We start from the raw sequence: 19,569 nt of genomic DNA on the forward strand, positions 1-19,569 counted from the left end.
GTATTGATTCCTTCTTGGCATCAAGAGATGCATGGATCCTCCACTGACAACCTACCTCTTTACATACTGCACTCACCCTCACCATGTCACTGTGTTTGAGTTTGAAGTCAAATTGATTCTGCACAGCATACCTTTTAAGTGCCCTTTTAAAGACATATGTATCGGCAAAAAGCAATCCCTTCTCCAACACGATTGGTATTCTCCTATCATGCTTCACATTGAACTCGCGATACCTCGTCCGTCTTCGACTTGTGGCCTCATTGTCAGACCCATATAAGCTTAACAACTCTTCATTGTCAACATCCTCATCTCCCACATTTGCTTCAGCATTATTCCTACCATTTCCATCTCCCACATTTACATCATCCTCCCCATCTCCCACATTTATATCATCATTTGGTCCATCAAGATGTGGACAAGGAGGTGGCAAGAACAAAGGTTGGTCAACAATTATAGCCTCATCAACCCTATGTTCAACATAGATGTGAACACTACTCCTATTTTCCACTTCTAATATATGCAGAAATACCACAACATCTGTATCATTTCTCAAATGCTTTCCTACTTCCTCCATATTATTGTCATCCATCTTATACTAGTAAGTACTTAAATCATTTAGATAAGCAAGATCCCTAACCAATATTTCCTCAACTTCCTAAATAGAAAAGTAGTCCATGTCATATTCTCTAACAAAATCAGTTTCCTCCCCAACATACTCAAATGGGTTGTGCTGTACTCGTCCACCATGATGAACAGTCACGTTGACCAGCATATCTGTAGTGACAAATATAATTTGAAGAGATAAACAACCACTCAAATATAACATATGGGTTTCATGGTTGGTATCTAAAGTTTACCATACTTGCATATGTTTACAACATGTAGCAACAAAAGGTGTTAAAATGCTCAACAACCCTAATTACACATGCATAAGGGGAGTATAATGTTCAAAAGTGACAACAACATCTTATGCCCCACATATACACAACTTATTTTATTCACACGGCCCACATGTTCACTCAACTACCTAAAAGACAAACACAATCGGAATAAAGTATTCACAAACATCCATTTTCGAAGCCATCTCATTCATTAACATATACAACTCACAAATCAAAATCTATCCCATACTAACATACGTAACTCGCAACAACATACACACACACACACACACACACACACACACACACCAATTTATAAACAAAACCATGAGAGAACAAAAATAACTCATCAATTTATAGTAGGGAAATATAGTAGAATATTTTAGGGAAATACCCTATTATCTTCAAGTGTTGTTAGACATCCAAAATAGAGCGGCAACAGTCGAGATTTTCAAACTTCGACGATCCTAGCGATCCACATTTACAACTTGAGCTCAGTTTTCAAAATCGATTTTGTGGAAAGTGAAAGGATACACGGTATTAGGGATTATTCTAGAATATGTGATGACCTTTTTTTTTTTTTTTTTTTTTTTTTTATACAAAATGGAATCACCACACTGGCATGACTTTTAGTCATTAAGCCAATTCAATATACATATCCCATAATATGCATCTGATATATTAGAGTTAATAAACTAAGCAGTGGAAGTAAATTTCATAAAACTAATAAGTGATTATTACCACATCAGAGCCATGCATCTGTCTATCTGTTTAAAGCTTTATCAAAATATTAATTACAACAAAAGAATGACTATACAAAATTGGTATCACATGTGACACAAGCCATCTACAAAAAGTCTATAAAAAATACGGACTATCCATAGTTCAACAATTACAACCGTCATGATAAGCTTCAGTCGTAATAGCCCAAATACAATGCCACAGAGTCCTCATCGACGTCTGCGGTGCCTACAGCCAAAGCATCAACATCTACATGATCCTGGTGGTAGCCACATTCGCATAGGTGAAAGTATGAGTTCACCAACTCAGTAGTATAAAACACATTGGTTTTCACAATGAGCCAATCCTTTTATTTCTACTGTATGTTTACAATAACAGCTACTATCAACATGATGCTTTTGTTTTGATAACGTTTCATAGCGGATAAGAGTAAACATAGGTACACATAAATTGGGAAAGTCTTACAATATTATTCACACATGTATATATCAAGTGTCTCAGTTATGCTCGTATACAAGCATTCCACAACTTTGGAGAACACAAGCATCCAGGCATTTCTAACTATAAAATCAATGACCTCGTAACTTGGTTATACAAGCATATAGATATTCCATAACTTCAGAGAATATAAGTATACAGGCACATCCAAACATGAAAAATCAACGACATCATATCCCGATCATATAAGCATACATATATTCCACAACTTCGGAGAATATAAGTATACAAGCACATCAAAACATAACATCAATCATATATAAAAACATTCAACATCGTAACTTGATCATACAAGCATACATATATTCTACAACTTCGGAGAATATAAGTATACATACACATCCAAACTAGACATCACTTAAATCATATGCAAACTAGTCGAATAGAAATATACATATGCTCTCTCCCATTAAGACACATATGCATATTAATACGTCTAGCACAAAATTTCATAAAACATCATTAAAACTCATGTCATGCATGTCATTATACTAGGGGACAACTTCGGCCCATATTAGCATCATAATAGGGGACAACTTCGGCCCATATTATTCATTATGGAAACAACTTCGGCTCCCTTTTCTTTCATTTCGAAGACAACTTTGGCTCCACAATCACTACATAAATATATACATGCTCATGCTTCATGCTTTCATACTTCCATGTTCAATAGCATCATATTCTTCACATACATATTTCCAAAACATCATGAAATCTCAACTCATCATAAAACGCATGAAAACTATCTACAAAACTTCACTTCATAACCATGTCATCATATCCATAAATCATTTTTCTCAAATCATATTTCAAAACACAAACTCATCATCAAAGCATTTCATAACATAATTGAACATAGTGAAAACATCCACAAGCATTTATAATCATCAAAATAACATTGGCTCAAAATAATCAAAACATATGATTTTATTTGCATAAATCACAATAAGTTCTCAGTGAGTAAAATACTCACTTTGGTTGCTCGGTTTATGGCTTAATGATGGATCCCCAACAAGAGCCTTACATTGCACCACTGCATTTCATAATGCTATTATACATTAAAACTAAATTGAAACACTCTTAATTCTAAACACTACGTAGGTTCTTGGTTTGTCTCAAGAACCCATCACTCTATCAACCTATGTAATTTATATGATTTACTTTTATTACTCATTAATTAATTAAACCAATGCATAGAACACTCATATAAACCTCTATTTTATAGAACTCATTAACATTAGGACCTAACCCTATAAATACCGATTTTTCCATGGAACCCATAGATAATCTAGGATTAATTAACACTCTAGATGTAATTAACTCAAAAATAAATAATTTAGGGTTTAAACACCTGAAAGCCACAAATTAACTCAAACCATCAAATTTAGGGTTTACTTTCAAACCGCGCTTTTACCTAAGGATTTATCATAGATTTTCCCATTTAATTATGTTGTTTTTAGGAACAAGTGCAATAGACCAAGGCGTAGTAAATCCTTGTGGTAGTGGTACAGGAATCTAAGGTAAGTAGAACTGATTAATCAAGGATTTTATGAAAATAATGTGCCCAAAAGTATAGATTTTCAAAATAAAATGTATTTGGGTGTATATACACGTGCATATGTCTTATTGTTATTGATTCTCAAAGTAAATAAGAAATTTTGAATAAATCATGCACATAATGAGTCGAGCTATGTTTTGATACTGATGATGCATAATATTATATTTGATATAGTGGTGCCATTTGTAGAATTTATATGTGAAATTTTATAAATGCGAACTGCATTGATTGATCTGGACAGGTGTTGGGTTACTGATAAGTGCTGAATGTTACACATTCAAGCCCCTTAATTTACATATGTTAAGCTCTTCGTTTTGTTATAGTTTGATGTTTCGTGTTGTTTTTGTGTTTTCTTGTATTTTACAGGTTTTGGAAGAAAATCCATCAAATTCCAAGATTATAACGAAGTCGGCAAATTCACTTTTGGAAAGATTCAACTCCAAATCAATTTTGAATTTAAGAAAAGAGAAGTCGGCAAAAATTCGTTATTTTTGGAAAGAATCCAAAATGAGAATGTCTCAGTAATTTAGTCATAACTTTCGGTTCAAGTGTTGGATTGCAACAAAATTGGTGGCATTAGAAAGCTAATAAAAATTGGAACAAATATGTTAGAAGAAATAGATTTTTCCTAATTCGGATGTTTACTATGCCAAAATTGCCCCCTCAATAAAGGATCGCAAATCTATACGAATTTGGAATCATTTTCCTACTTGGATTGGAATTTCAGAAAAGAAAAACAATTGTAGTTATTCTATTTCGACTAGGAGACCTATTTACAATTTTTATAGGATTCCTAGGGCTTCTAGATCTTCTTTAATACGTATAAATAAGCCTCTAACCATTGAAGAGAAGACACACAAGCTTGGGAAGAAGAATTGGAGGCTACTTCAAGAAGAATTTTGGTTTTTCTTTCTTCCTTTATTTATTTTCTGTATGTATAATTTTAGTCTATATTAGTTGTAACTAATACTTTAATTAGGGCTCGATTGAAGCCCCAATCATGTCTCTTTAAGTTTTTCAATTTGCTTTGTACAATTTATATATTGATGCTTAACTTGATTAATTTTAGTTTCTTGAATTCCTCTCATGTTAAAGTTTGGCCATCATATGCATGTGGTATGGATTTGTTATTTATGTCAATTTGGATGACCGAGTCTTGGGCATAATAAAGTTACGAAAGAACCTCGACATAGGTTCTGGGATTAATCAACTTAAAGACAACTGGAATAAATACTATATTCCAATTTGAGTGTGTTTACCGATTCCATAGATTTATGCTTCCTTGAAGAACAACTTAGTAGATACCATGTTAAATCCTTCAAGGAAGAAAAGAGTTAGAGTAGATACCACGCCTAACTTGTTGCTAAGGGAAATCAATAGCTTTAGGAGAAGATATCATTCCCTTGTGGCTGGTAAACATTAAGCAACATGTTATAATTGTAGTATTGTGCACATTGTGAATCTTAATTGAGTATGATTAGCAGTGGATATTGAAGCCCTACATTACCTTCTATTATACTTCTGCAATATTTTTGTCTCTTCTCTTATTAGATCTTATTAATATTTTTATTTCTTTTCACTCATCTTAGTTATTTAGGAAATCTTTTTAAGCATAATTTACCAATCCTCGTGGGAATGATCTCGTATTTGCCTATTATACTATCGTTTTGATCTTGTGCACTTGCGAGTAAAATGTACAAATATTTATCTATTTATTTAAGTAAATATTTGCACAACAAGTAATATGACAGATGAGAATTTTATGATGAGATATGACATTTTGTCTTCAGAAAATGGAAATTGGCACTTTGTGTATAATTTTTTGAATGATTCAGTTATTTGTGAGCACTTTGATTATGATTCGAAAAATCCATATGGCATAGTGAGATTTATAAGCTCGGTATCAAAGCTAGTCCTTGTATGAGGATGTCGAGTGTTTGGATCCTAAATTTTGGGATCGTGTAACTATGTGTGTTGTGGAGGGAGAGACAACATAGTAATCGGTCATGGGTGAACTCCTCAGAAATTATATGGGCAGTCCCATGGCTAGAGACTCCAAGGAGGGTAGCTTCTTCTTGCTCGAGAAGAGGTTTCAGTCCCAATATGGGGACCACATAACTCAGTCAAACGGGGTGAAAACGTTTGACAACGAGTATATGACATTTGAGGGATTGTTTTAATATATTTGAATCATTCCATTATTTTATTGCTCATAGTAAAATTGGTTACTCATGTGGACAATTCATTTTCATGGTTATTGAAAGCTACAAAAAGTAATATTTCATATCTTGTTTTGAAAGTATCGAGAATTGTTCTATTAAGTTATGTGCATAATTCCAATTGGTAAATGGCTCGACATCACCCACTTAATTAATTATTTCTACTTACTGTGGTCACTCATTATATTTTCTTTACACTTTTTCAGAGGTATCAAAGACTATTGATGTTAGCCATACCGAAGAAAATTTGAGAATCTTGGAGTTTAGCAAGAGATTGCTTATCTTGTGAAGTATTTTTGGTGAAACGTTAGTATGGAAAAACCTTATGTAGTTTAATTATGATATATTGATACTGAATTTATATTTTGTTAACTTGAGATATGTTATTAGTGTGGTCATTAATAAGTGATTGATATTATTATGGTGAATTTTAGTGATTTGTTGATAGATTTTGAAGTGCTAAGCTTAAATGTCTTATAATTTTATCAGGTGAATATAAAATTCTTGGATGACTACATTGATGATTTATAGAACATATTAAAGAGTATAGATGCTCTACTTAACTTGTGGGAATTCTTAAAGGCAGATATTTATGTAAGTTTTATATAGAGAAAGATATTCTTTATGTGTCATTGTCGAATTGGGGCGTTACAAGTTATGTGAAGGTTTTGAGTGTGCTATATTTTGGTTTTGTTATAATGAATTGTGGATGGGCAACTAGTCTTTGATTTGGGTGGAGGTGTGGGCTATTTAGAAAATTTTGCTATGATTAACCTATTGGGGTGTGATTGCTGATGTTTGGTTTGCTGACTAAGAGCTTGTAGATATGTTAATTTCTTGGTTGCTGGCTTGGAATTGGTGTTGGTGACTATTACATTTGGGAGTTTTGTTTCGTTAAAATCTTGGGTTCTTCATATTGATTTTGGGGGATTTGAACTTTGATTTTTGATTATGTAAAAAGAACCGCATACAAGCTTTCCAATAGCCATAGTTCGTACCATCAAAGGCAGGAACAATATTAAGATTTTGAGACATTGAGATAAAACTAGAAGTCAATAAGAAAGATACCACTCAAGAATTGAATCTAAACAGAGTGTACCAAGCTCTGATACCAAATGAAAAATAAAGAGATTTCTATTTTAACCGTTTGTGTGCGCACAATGTGTTAACAAAATAATATGACAACGGAATTTAAATGACACAAGTATTTTGTTAATGAAGTAGAAACTCAATTAAGAGAAAAACCACTCTGAGGCAGCCAAACCCAGGATATCCAATATTGGGAAGACAAAGCCGTTACAAAGCAGTAGCACTCACATAACCTTATGCAATGGTCGTACATTGAACTCTGACGCATAACCCAACACGAATGCCTCCCAACCAAGTCACCTACTTGAAGGGGTCTTCAATGGAATCCTTTACCTTAGGGCCAACCACTAAGATAGACTTCAGTTCAGCACAACAACAGCACACAATGGCAACAGCTAGAGAGTGAGTGGATTAGCACAACAACTCCTTAAATAAGCTCTCTAAGCTCTACGGAATTCAATACAGAATTCTTACAAATACATGCCTAGGGGTCTCTATTTATAGGCTACAGAAACCTAAATTGCGTTTGATGAGATTTTCCTAGGCGGCGTCCGGACGATACTTGAGGACGTCCTGACGGACAACTGTACGATCGGCTTTCCAAATTCGCTTGAAATTCTTTCCTGAATAGAGTTGTGTCCGAACGGTGTTGCCCTAGCGTCCGGATGATTGCACTTCAGCTGCATGCAATTTTCATACTAAGGCTTGAGCGTCAAGACCATGGAGACTGATGTCTGGACGGTTGAACTTTGTATGCACGACTTGCCTTATCAAGGATAGCATCCGAACGAGAACACACATTGTCCAGACGGTTGCAGCTGTCTTCCTTTTCCTTGTCGAACACTGAAAAGCAACCTGGAGCAGTTCGAAGCTTCTCAACACAGAGGAGGGTCCGGACGGAAAGTTCTCGTCGTCTGGACAGATGATGCTTTGATAGTTGAGCGTCCGAACGGAATATCACATCGTCCGGACGGATGCAAGGGATCTGATTGCTCTTACTTGGACTTTGTGTAGAATCTTCTAGAAACAGAGCTCTGAAATTAAGACTCTAAAAATAACTGAATCCCTGATAAAAAGCATCATTACGTAGAAGTGATTTTGTCCAACAAAATGCAGCCAATCACAAACTAACAATAGTGGATTTGATGAAATCATGTTCACTGGTGCATTTGATGAAAACAAGAAAAAACTAAGATGTACATGCATTTGTTCATTTTAACAAACACGTATTAACTTTCAAAATAATGCAATTGATATACAAGAAGATAACATCAATTGATTTGTGTACATGGTACAACACCTAACATCTATTACAAACACCAACATAAATTACGTCAACTATAACTCAAAAATATCAACAAAATCCATCCAACAAGATAAAACTGTGAGAGAATATATTTTCAAGATATTAGAGAATATATTTCCTATATTAAAAAGAAATATATTATATTGATATTGTACGTTACTTCCCTTTTATAAGGTTGATTGTAATTAGGTTTAATGGTAATTAAATCAATCAAATTTGATTACCATTCTTACCTAGCTATCTCAATTCTCTTCTAAATAGGAGTATTATGTATTGTAAAATAATCAAGGAATGAAAGCATAATGTAGCCCTTTGAGCTTTATCCTGTGGATGTAAGTTATAGACTGAACCACGTAAAATCCTTGTTCTCTATTTTATTTATTTTGCTTTTCATTTTACATTTCTATGGCATGGACTTTTACATGGTATCAAAACTATAAACGCCAGTGTTCGATCCAAAATTGTCCTATAGAATTTTCTTTTTTATTTTTGTTCTATTTTTCACGGCCTTTTCACGCTTCTGTCATCTCTATCCTAGACCCTTCATTTTTTTTTTCTCCATCACCAATTTCTTTATTTTCTTATGCTTCTCTTTGTCTAATTGTACACAACTCACTCATTAATGTATAGTTTGTCAATTTTTATTCATTGGTACTACAAAAAAGCCCTCACCTTTCCCTGTGACATACAGTTCGCTTCCTTGGAAGAAATTCAAGGGATCCAACTCCAACAATAGCCATTGTAAGAGTCTCAGATGGTAACAACCATTGGAGGAGCAGTAAACTTACAGATGCTGGAGAACCCACCAGTCCAACGCCAAACTCACCACCACCACTCTGGCTGATCTCGCTCCAGATTGTTGTTCCTCACCGTCACAGTTGCTACCTTTGCCGTAAGCCCTGTAGTAGTCACCTCAATCTCACAAAAGACGTACATACATCATGGTTCAAGAGTCTTCCTTTTGTTTGGATAGATAAGTAAAAGTTTGGTTTGTATGGTAAAAGGCATGTAAGCTATCAAACTTTGTGTTCTCAAAAAAAAAAAAAAAATCACATGAAAAGAAAATCAAAAGGAAAATCAAAAAAGAAAAGTAAACTGAGAAAAAAATATGTATTTTGATTAAAAGAAGAAAAAGAAAATCAAAAGAGGCCAAGTTGCCCATATTCTTTTGACCCTTTGTTGGCTCATTATTTTGGTCATTGTTGGTCCAATTGTTGACCCAGACCCATCTTTTGGTCTTTGTAGTATTGTTTAAAGACCCAGGCCTAGCCTTTGTGGTATTGTTTAAAACCCAGGTTAATTTCAGCCCATAGTTGGCTATCATTTTGGCCTATACTTTGCCCACTTTTTTGGCATTTGTGGTATTATTTAAAACCCATGCCCTGTTTTGCCCATAGTTGGCTTTGATTTTGGCTCATAGTTAGCCTATTGAAATTTAAGGGGCATCTCTAATCACCATCACCGACCATCTCCAGTCATCCTCATCGACCGTCGTCAATCATTGTCATCTCCAAACGAAGAAGAAGAATTTATTACAAACTCAAGCTTCCAGAATCCTTACACCTTGAGTTTGAGGGTGGATGTTAGAGAATAAACTTTCGAGATATTAGAGAATATATTTGCAATAATGAAAGGAAATATATTATATTGATATTGTACGTCACTTCCATTTTATAAGGTTGATTATAATTAGGTTTGATGGTAATAAAATCAATTAGATTTGATTACCATTCTTATCTAGCTATCTCAGGAGTATTCTGTATTGTAAAACAATCAAGGAATAAAAGCATAATGTAGCCCTTTGGGCTTTATTCTTTATTTTATTTATTCCGCTTTTCATTTTATACTTCTATGGCATGGACTTTTACATGGTATCAAAGCTATCGGCTAACGCCAGTGTTCGATCTAAAATTTTCCTATAGAATTTTCTTTTTATTTTTGTTCTATTTTTCACAGCCTTTTCTGTATTGTAAAACAATCAAGGAATAAAAGTATAATGTAGCCTTTTGGGCTTTATCCTATGGATGTAGGTCATAGACCGAACCATGTAAAATCTTTGTTCTTTATTTTATTTATTCCGCTTTTCATTTTATACTTCTATGGCATGGACTTTTACATGGTATCAAAGCTATCGGCTAACGCCAGTGTTCGATCTAAAATTTTCCTGTAGAATTTTCTTTTTATTTTTGTTCTATTTTTCACAGCCTTTTCACGCTTCTGTCATCTCTATCCTAAACCCTTCATTTTTTTTTCTCCATCATTGTTTTCTTTATTTTTTTATGCTTTCTTTGTCTAATTGTACACAACCTCCCTCATTAATATATAGCCTGTGGATTTTTATCCACTGGGACTACAAAGATGAGAATGGGTCCAAGGGTTTTTCTCTTTATTTAGTTGGGTCATCCTTAAGAAAAAAAGCCCTCACTTTTGCTTATGACGTGTAGTTTGCTTCCTTGGAAGAAATCCAAGGGATTCAACTCCAACAATAGCCATTATAAGAGTCTCAATGACAATAACAACCATTGGAGACCAGTAAACCTACATACGCTAGAGAGCCCACCAATCAAGCACCAAACTCGCTGCCACCACTTACTCTGGCTGATCTCGCTCCAAATTGTTGCTCCTCACCGTCATAGTCGCTGCCTTTGCCGCAAGCGCTACCACAGTTCTCATAGAAGATGTACATATATTGTGATTCAAGTGTCTTCCTTCTGTTTGGATAGATAAGTTAAAAAAGTATGGTTTGTATGGTAAAAGGCGTGTGAGCGGTCAAACTTTGTGTACTAAAAAAAAAATTGATAAGAAAAATAAAAATCAAAGGGAAAATCGAAAAAGGAAAGGAAACCGAGAAAAATATATATATATATATATATATTGGTTTAAACAAAAAATCAAAAGAGGCCAAGTTACTTATATTATTTTAGCCTTTTGTTGGCTCATTATTTTGGTCATTGTTGGTCCAATTGTTGACCCAGACACATCTTTTGGTCTTTGTAGTATTGTTTGAAGACAAAAGCCAAGTCTTTGTGGTATTGTTTAAAACCCAGGCTAATTTTAGCCTATATTTTGCCCACTTTTTCGGCATTTGTGGTATTGTTTAAAACCTATGCCTTGTTTAGCCCATCGTTGGCTTTGATTTTGGTTCATAGTTAGCCTGTTGAAATTTAAAGTGCATCTCTAATCACCATCGCTGACCACCTCCAGTCATCAATCATTGTCATCGCCAAACGAAGAAGAAGAATTTTTTGCAAACTCAAGCTTCCAAAATCCTTATACTGTGAGTTTGAGGGAGGATGTTAAAGAATATATTTCTGGGATATTAGAGAATATATTTCCTATTTGAAAGGAAATATATTATATTGATATTGTACGTTACTTCCCTTTTATAAGGTTAATTGTAATTAGGTTTCATGGTAATCAAATCAATCAGATTTGATTACCATTCTTACCTAGCTATCTCAATTCTCCTATAAATAGGAATATTCTGTATTGTAAAATAATCAAGGAATAAAAGCATAATGTAGCCCTTTACTTTATCTTGTGTATGCTGGTCATAAACAGAACCACGTAAAATTCTTGTTCTCTATTTTATTTATTCCGCTTTTCATTTTATATTTCTATAGCATGGAGACCAACACCATGGTTAACTACAAACAACAAAAAAGTTACAAACAAGTACAAGACCCACCAACATAATACAACACCAAAGTTAAAGTATTTATCCATATGCAGTACAACCAAATATCTGCAGATCTCCATATTTGCTTTAGTGATACAAGGAAAGGTTCTCCACAATCGCCTGTAAGTATTAATTGGGCCCTTGAACAATATCAAATTCTTCTTGAAAATATTTATTGACTTCTAGTTTAAACCAAGTGTATGTGTTTGTGTGCAAACAAATATCATAAATGCGGAATTTAAATAAGACAAGATATTTGTTACGAAGTGGAAACTCTATGAAGAGAAAAAACCACTCTAGGGCAGCCAAACTCAGGAAATCCACTATCAAAAAACAAAGCTAGTTACAAGAGACTCATACTCACATAACCCTATGCAGTAGTCATACCTTTAACTCTGACGTGTAACCCAACACGAACGCTTCCCAACCAGATCTTCCACCTGAAGGGGTTTTTGATGGATTCCTTTACCCTAGGGCTGACTCCTAAGATAGACTTCACACGAACACTTGAGCACACACTGGCACCGGCTTGAGAGCTAGCGGATCTTCAATTCTCCCTAAACACCCTCTCAAAGCACTATGGAATTCACCATCAAATTCTGTACAAAACACTAGCCTAGAGCCCCCTATTTATAGGCTTCAAGAGACCTCAAAAACTGCTGAGATTTGGACTTTGGTTGGCGAGAGTCCGGACAGAAGTTAGCCACGTCAGCACGGTTTTCTGCGATATCCTTTCAGAAACAGCGTAATTCTATCTTTATCAGGTTCACGTCCGGACGTCTTGACCGAGCGTCTGGACGATCTTCACTAAAATCTTTTCCACGTTCGAACGGAACTCTGGAATATTCTGAACTACTGGACATCGTCCGGAAGTATTGCCATGTCGTCCGGATGGCTTGCAGAGACTTATCAAACAGTGTCGACTTCTGAAAACAGACTCATTGTTGAATAGTGATTGACCTACCATTCAGACGGTGTTGCTCTGACGTCCAGACGTCTTCAATGTTTATCTGTGAGACACTGGGGGGTGTCCGGACGTCTTCAAAGGACCGTCCGGACGGTTGCATAGGAACCGGTTGTTTTTGTCTTGGAATTTGCAAGGACTCTTCATGGACATCTTCAAGCAGCTTGTGACCAGTTATTGTCTTTGATTTGATCATTGTCTGAGTACATGAAGATTCTGAATCTAAAACCGACCATCCTGTTAAACTGTAACCATTACATAAAGTGTTTTTGTTTTATCAAGAATGTAGCCAATAAAAAATACTAACAAACTCCCTCTTTGACCATTCTGGGACAAAAAACACTTGACCAGTTTGGAAATACATTCCAGGTCCAAAACACAAAATACCCCATCTTTTTGTCTCAAAAGGACAAAGGGTAAACAAAGTATCACAAAAAACCACAATTACTAAAATTCAAAACAACAAGAATAATAGTAAAGTGCCTCAACAAAAGCTCAAATCAACATAAAAGAAAACCAAAACCTCAAGATATCACATCTTCTAAATTTGAGCCACTTCGGCTTCTTGCTCTTGAAGCCGGGAAACCATAGACTGAAAAGTTTCAGTTACTTAAGTCTTCTTGCACGAAACTGATCATCCACAGAAAGAAATCCTCTAGACAAGTGGTCTGCAAGAGGATAAAGAAGATTCACCCCTGAATCTCTAGTTGGTGTAGATCTAGAGGAAAAGGTTACGAAAGACTCTGTATGAGCAGGGAGAATGAGGTCATCTAAAATTTGAGATCTCTGGAACATATGATTTCAACACTAGTCTGTTTTCCAAAGAGCCCTCTGTCTGACACTATGCTGGAAGCCACCAGACAACATATTCTTAAAAAATATTTAAACAGAAATCTATCCAAAAATAACACCACAAGGAAATATTAGATCCTGTTAGTTTCAAAAAGAATGTGGTATGATGATGGCTATCAATTGGATGCATAAAGACATACAAAAGTAGATATAGCAATCCAAAAGACACAGATTAGTAATATCCATCCAGCATAAAGACCAAAAAATATTCATGCACAATCTCTCAAATCATAATCACTTAAAGATTCCAATATTCTGAAAAGAACCAAAGCTTAAGAGAATAAGGAAAGTCAAAGGAAATACTTGGGAATGAGAAAAGATGTACATGGAATGCCAAAATCTCGAGATCAGTTCGAGAGAAAACACATACAACACAACATGATAGAACAGCAAAAAGTAGTGTGTGTGTGTGTTTTGCAGAGAAAGCAAAAAGCTAGCGTCTGGATGTGGTACATACTCGTCCGGATGGCATGCTGTCAGATAAGAGATCGACAGAGCCAAGCGCGTCCAGACGCAAGAACATGTATGTCCAGACGCTTCACACTAGAAGCTGAAAAAACAGAGGGAAATATGCAGAACAAAAATTTCCTAACGCTAGCTTCAGAACACGCATGTATAAATAACTGATAAAACAGTCAAATAGAATTTCAAAAATTACCAAGATATAATTGAGAGTTAAGAGTCAATAAGCACAAAAATTTCCCTGCAAATAGAAATTTTTCAATAGTAAACTTAACTCATGCAATGCGTATGTGTGTGAAAGCTTTCTCAATAAGGTATGAAGTTTACTGATATGACTTAAAGCAACCGGATTTTTTAAATAAGAGAGAAAATCAATGTTAGGTTAGTTAAAAGTCAAAGCTTATTTTACTAGGGCCTAGCCACCCTCATCTGATACACTCCCCCTAATCTGCAATACTTTTCTTTTACTTCGTCCTTTAGTGACCGTCTATTTCCGCAATGATTTGGTCATTGATTGTTTCTATAGGACAAGTTCAAGAACAGATTTATAGCACAAAAGCAGTGGATCTTTTTATTTATCCATTTTGTTTTTTGGTTTTGAATGCTTATTATCACTTGGTACTGCAACCTAAAAAGAATGCCAGAATTTATAGGTTCTAGGTTCAACTAGCAAGTTGGTCAATTTGACTATCTTAACAAAAAATCTCTCTCATTAGAATTTTCAGAAGCTAAAAGTCAGAGAGAAAAATCCACCTTAGGGGAGCTTTGGATAGTGCACAATTTTTCATCGCATGAGAAAAGCAACTATCTAGCATTAAGATGCACATGAAAATTTAGCAGATATTAGACATAAACTCTCAATCATATATAAGCATATTCAATTTATGCACAATGAACTGAGATATCAGGCAAAAACACATACAATATCTGAAAAGCTATCAAAAATAAAACAAAATTCGGCATCTTCTCCCCCAGTTTTTTTTTTTTTGTTGAAAAATAAAAGACAAAAACAACAAAGACATGCTTAATAAGGAAAATAACATATGTCTAGACAAAGCATGTAGGTAAGAGCAAACCTGTCCTCAGGGAGAGAGGTTTGACTATACCAAGACAGAAAAATAGTGACATGCTTTTTCTGTCATCTCTAGAATGTACCTGCAGAAAATTCTCAAAGCAACCAAGAGAAAATCTAGGGATAGAAAAAAAATTGTTCCGTTGCATGCACAAGATATGACAATATAAAAGACGCAATGCAAGTGTACCTGACATGCACTAGGATTTAGGAACCACAATCCTGGGCATGGGAGACCTCACCTACTAGGTGAGTCCACTCCCTCTCAAGGGGTGAATGGTATCATCCTTCCTTACCCATACCTTTTCTACCTGTGAGGTAGGGGTGTGAGCCATGTCCAAATTGATCAGTCTGACTAGGACACTCTTCATCATGTTGACAAGCCCTTCATTGGTTTGTTTCTTCTTGGACTTGTGAGGCTTCATTCTGAAGCATTCGGCCTTGGTGTGGCCATACTTACCACATAGATGGCATGAGGGAGAACCCTTTTAAGGATAATGTCATTGTTGACAAAAAGCATGATGAGGCTTGGAAGGTTTAGAGCTAGACTTACCAGTCTTTTGCTCTGTTTTCCTGATCCGAGGTTGCTGATGTCAAATCTGAGGACAGTGTGGCCTGATGTGTCCAGAGACACCACAGTGATAGCAGGTAGGCTGACTTTGTTTGCTGAAATGCTTCTTGAAAGACTCTGCAAATTTAAGATTAGCATTTTTACAAATAACAAAGTCCTTACTTCATTGAGATATATGCCTCCTATGGGGCGGGATATATTTATCTAAAGAGGTTTTCTTAATAAAGCCCTTTTTGGAATCCTCCTACTTCTTCCAAGGTCTGTGGGATTTTAACAGATAACACTTTGGTCTAATATGAACAATCTTCCCACAATGATGACAAATAGGAACAAACTTACCTTGTATTCCTGAATCCTTGGAGCTAGGCTTCACACAGTTATTTAAGCAAGAAATATCTAAACAAGCTGTATCTTCTATCACAGGCTTAATATCAAAAGAATTTAATTCAAAATCAGAAGTATGTGAAATAGAAGTACTTAAATCATTAACAATTAAATCAGGCTTGTTAGAAATATCTGTATGAATACAAATCATGCTATTCAAATTATTACTAGAGAATTTTTTCAAGAGATCCTCTGATTCTTTTAATTTATTCTCTAGTGAATCAACAGTATCAAAAAGCATGGTATTCTCAGATTTCAAAGAGTCAATCAAAACATGTGATTCAGATAATTGTAAAATCAAAGATTCTTTTTCTTGCTTAATCTTCTTGAGTTCTCTATTGGATTTCTTAAAGAGTTTGCCTATCAAAAGGGTATCTTTATAGAAATCATAAAAATCATCTTCAGGGAACTCAGAAAGATTTATGTTAAAAGAAGTCACAGATCACACCCAAGAAATAAATCTAAAACAAAAGTGTAACCTGCTTTGATACCAATTGAAAATATTTATTGACTTCTAATTTAAACCAAGTGTGTGTGTTTGTGTGCAAACAAATATCTTAAATGCGGAATTTAAATAAGACAAGATATTTGTTACGAAGTGGAAACTCTATGAAGAGAAAAAACCACTCCAGGGCAGTCAAACTCAGGAAATCCACTATCCAAAAACAAAGCTAGTTACAAGACACTCGTACTCACATAACCCTATGCAATAGTCATACCTTTAACTCTGACGTGTAACCCAACACGAACACTTCCCAACCAGATCTTCAACTTGAATGAGTTTTTGATGGATTCCTTTACCCTAGGGCCGACCCCTAAGATAGACTTCACATGAACACTTGAGCACACTCTGGCACAAGCTTGAGAGCTAGCGGATCTTCGATTCTCCCTAAACACCCTCTCAAAGCACTATGAAATTCACCACTGAATTCTGTACAAAATACTAGCCTAAAGCCCCCTATTTATAGGCTTCAAGAGACCTCAAACACTGCTGAGATTCGGACTTTGGCTGGAGAGCGTCCGGACTGAAGTTAGCCACGTCCGGACGGTTTTTTGCGATATCCTTTCAGAAACAGTGTAATTCTATCTTTATCAGGTTCACGTCCAAACGTCTTGACCGAGCATTCAGACGGTCTTCGGTAAAATCCTTTCCGCGTTCGAACGGAACTCTTGAATATTCTGAACTACTGGACATAGTCCGGAAGGCTTGCAGAGACTTCCCAAACAATGTCGACTTCTGAAAATAGACTCATTGTTGAATACTGATTGATCTACCGTCCGGACAGTGTTGCTCTGACGTCCAGACGTCTTCATTGTTTATCTGTGAGACATTGCGGGCGTTCGGACGTCTTCAAAGGCCCGTCTGGATGGTTGCACAGGAACCGGTTGTGTTTGTCTTAGATTTTGCAAGGACTCTTCATGGACATTTTCAAGCAGCTTGTGATTAGTTATTGTCTTTGATTTGATCATTGTCTAAATACATGAAGATTCTGAATCTAAAACCGACCATCCTGTTAAACTGCAACCATTACATAAAGTGTTTTTGTTTTATCCAAAATGTAGCCAATAAAAAATACTAACACTTCTTTCGTAATCTCTTATTAAGCTTTTGACATGATTGTAGGATTTCGGAGAAACTCTGCCATTGCCCATTTAAGTGTCATCAAGGTTGTATAAATTCTTGCAGCAAATAAGTACTGTTACAAATTTTCAATGCAAGACCTAAGTGAAAATTAAATAGACTTCTAATTTTAACAAGTATGTGCAATAGTGTGCAACAAAATATCAAAATGCGGAATTAAAAGAGACAAATATTTTGTTGACGAAGTGGAAACTCAGTTAAGAGAAAAACCACTCTAGGGTAGCCAAACCCAGGATATCCACTATTCAGAAGAGAAAGCAAGTTACAAAGTAGTAGCACTTACATAACCTTATGCATTGGTCGTACATTGAACTCTGACGTGTAACTCAACACGAATACCTCCCAACTAAGTCACCTCCTTGAAGGGGTCTTTAATGGAATCCTTTACCTTAGGGCCAACCCCTAAGATAGACTTCAGTTCAACACATCAACAGCACTTGGCAACGGCTTGAGAGAGACTAACTCAGCATAATAACTTTAAAATATAACTCTCTAAGCACTACAAAATTAAATACCGTATTCTTACAATTCTCAAGCCTAGGGGCCTCTATTTCTAGGCTATAGGTTCAAGTGAGCGTCTATCATGAAATACCTAGGCACCGTTCGGACGGTAGACATAAGGTGTCCAGATGGACAACTGTGCGATCGGCTTTCCAAAAATTCGCTAAAATTCTTTCCTGAATAGAGTCGCGTCCGGACGGTGTTGCCCTAGCGTCTGGACGGACGCACTTTAGCTGCACGCAATTTCCATATCAAGGCTTGGCACGTCCGGACCATAACATCTGTCTTCTGGACAGTTGATCTGATGCACGCGATTTCCATATATGAAGCTTGAGAGTCCGGGCCATGAATACTGTCCTCCGGCCGGTTGAACTTTGAATGCACGACTTGCCTTATGAATAAGTGCGTCCGGACGGGAAAAACACATCGTCTGAACGGTTGTAGCTGTCTTCCCATATCTATGTTTTGGAAAGAAATCCCATAGTTGATCGAACAATGGACAGCGTCCGGATGTGCTGCCGAGACGTCTGGACGGATGCAAGTTGGAACAGTTCGAAGCTTCTCAACACAGAGGAAGGTTTGGACGGAAAGTTCTCGTCGTCCGGACGAATGATGCTTTGGACAGTTGAGCATCCGGACGGTACAACACGTTGTTCGGGCGGTTGCATAAAATAGCTTTCCTGAATAAAAAACATCATTACATAGAAGTAATTTTGTTCAACAGAATGTAGCCCATTATACACCAACACTAAGTAACTACAACAAACAGGTACTTGCATATTGAACAACACAGGCTATAAGTATCATGGAAGGCGATTATATTAGATATTAATCTTTAATCGAATTAGAAGGCATATAAATGACATGCACTTTAACACATCCATAGAAACAGAATTCTGTGCCACATTCAATTACATATGAACATTTGGTAACAAATACATTTTCACTTTCTAAAGCAAATCCCACAATTCCATCTTTAACAAACAAATGGATATTGAAAATTTTCAAAAACACACTGAATTAAACATGACACTGGCACTTCCATGACATATTCAAGAAAACAGACACTCACATATGGAAATACACAGACTTTCATGAGCTACAAAAAAAAAAAAAAAGTTGAGACTTTTACTCACGTATTTCCCTTAAT

Source organism: Alnus glutinosa, chromosome 6 (assembly GCF_958979055.1).
Source record: "Alnus glutinosa chromosome 6, dhAlnGlut1.1, whole genome shotgun sequence".
NCBI classification, from domain to species: Eukaryota; Viridiplantae; Streptophyta; class Magnoliopsida; order Fagales; family Betulaceae; genus Alnus; species Alnus glutinosa.